This window comes from Saccoglossus kowalevskii, unplaced genomic scaffold, assembly GCF_978046115.1.
Source record: "Saccoglossus kowalevskii unplaced genomic scaffold, keSacKowa6.1 SCAFFOLD_142, whole genome shotgun sequence".
Lineage (NCBI taxonomy): Eukaryota > Metazoa > Hemichordata > Enteropneusta > Harrimaniidae > Saccoglossus > Saccoglossus kowalevskii.
The window spans coordinates 35,287-37,428 of record NW_028188653.1 but is presented as its reverse complement, the minus strand read 5'-3'; positions in this window follow the sequence as shown (position 1 = coordinate 37,428).

The window sequence follows — 2,142 nt, the reverse complement described above, 5'->3', positions numbered from 1 at the left end:
ACCAACATATTCGTTGACCATATATGGTCACAGAACTCATTAAATATGCATGTCTCCAGTGTCTCAAGCACCATTGCAAGTATAAACATGGTACCAATGATATATTGAAGGCAATAGACAAGAAAATTGGCCAACATATCCGTTGACCATATATGGTCATAGAACTCATTAAATATGCATGTCTCGAATATCTCAAGCGCTATTCCATGTACAAACATGGAACAAACACTATATTGAAGGAAATAGAAAAGAGAATTGGCAAACATATCCGTTGACCATATATGGTCATAGATCTCATTAAATATGCATGTCTCTAATATTTCAAGCAGTATTGCATGTACAGACAGGGTACCAACGCTATATTGAAGGCAATGGAAAGAGAATTGGCCAACATATCCGTTGACCATATATGGTCATAGAACTCATTCAATATGCATATATACAATATCTTGAGCACTATTGAAGTTAGAGACATAGAAATAGCGCTATAATGAAGGCATTGGGCCAGAACGTCATGTAACCTACACGTATATACATTGCACAAATCAAATCTTCAAACTTTTTTTTCCAAATTTAATAGTGTTATGGTCCCTTTTCTTGAAAGCCGTTAATAGCTGCTCTGCAGCTATATTTATTATTATTATTTTTCCGCCGTTTTTATAAATCACTGTAACTTGAAAAATAATGCTGCGATTGATTAGGCATTTTGCATGCTGATGAAGGGCTATGAGTTGTGGTGCATACCCCAAAACCAGCCATGTAGGTCATATGACCTGGCCGCCATCTTAGGTAGAACACAAACCGGAAGTGCTCAATTGCACCACTTTCTGAGGGTCTAGGAACTTCCGGTTTTTTTGTGTGGCATCATTGGCTCATGTCTAGCAAATATCAGCAATAAAATCTTTAGCGGTCATGTGACCTTGGCCGCCATATTGGATTTTGTGAAAATTGACAAAAAATTTTTAAAATCTTCTTCTCAAAAATGGCTCGTTCTTGTGATTAGACATTTGCTTTGCAGCACCTATGGCCATAGCTCTACAAAGTGACTGAAGCAGATTTTTGAAAAATGGCTTCCCTTGGCAGCCATCTTGGATTTAGTAAAAAGTGAAAGTACACTATAACTCATGAACAATTTGCCAGATTTAAACCAAAGTTGGCATACAACATCCCTTCGATAAGATGATTATGTGTTCATAAAAATATTTCCCATGATTCAAGTGGTTTTGGCGGCCATATTGAATTTATCAAAAAATTGCAAAAAACCTCAAAAAATTATCTTCTTAAAAACTGCTTGCTTGGTTGACAATCAATTTAGCATATAGTATCTCTGTTGCTAGCTCTACAAAGGTACTGAAGCAGATTTTTGAAAAATGGCTTCCTTTGGCAGCCATCTTGGATTTAGTGAAAAGTGAAATTACGCTATAAATTAAGAACAATTTTCCAGATTTCGACAAAACTTGGCATACAACATCCACTCAATAAGATGATTATGTGTTCATAAAAATATTTCCCATGACTCAAGTGGTTTTGGCGGCCATCTTGAATTTATCACAAAAATGCCAAAAACCTCAAGAAATTATTATCTTAAAAACTGCTTGCTTGTTTGACAATCTATTTAGCATATAGTATCTCTGTTGATAGCTCTACAAAGTTACTGAAGCCGATTTTCGAAAAATGGCTTCCTTTGGCAGTCATCTTGGATTTAGTAAAAAGTGAAAGTACGCTATAACTCATGAACAATTTGCCAGATTTAAACCAAAGTTGGCATACAACATCCCTTCAATAAGATGATTATGTGTTCATAAAAATATTTCCCATGATTCAAGTGGTTTTGGCGGCCATGTTGAATTTATAACAAAAATGCCAAAAAACTCAAAAAATTATCTTCTAAAAAACTGCTTGCTTGTTTGAAAAACAATTCGGCATATAGTATCTCTGTTGATAGCTTCACAAAGTGACTGAAGCAGATTTTTGAAAAATGGCTTCCTTTGGCAGCCATCTTGGATTTAGTAAAAAGTGAAAGTACACTATAACTTATGAACGATTTGCCAGATTTAAACAAAACTTGGCATACAACATCCGCTCAATGAGATGATTATGTGTTCATGGAAATATTTCCCATGATTCAAGTGGTTTTGGCGG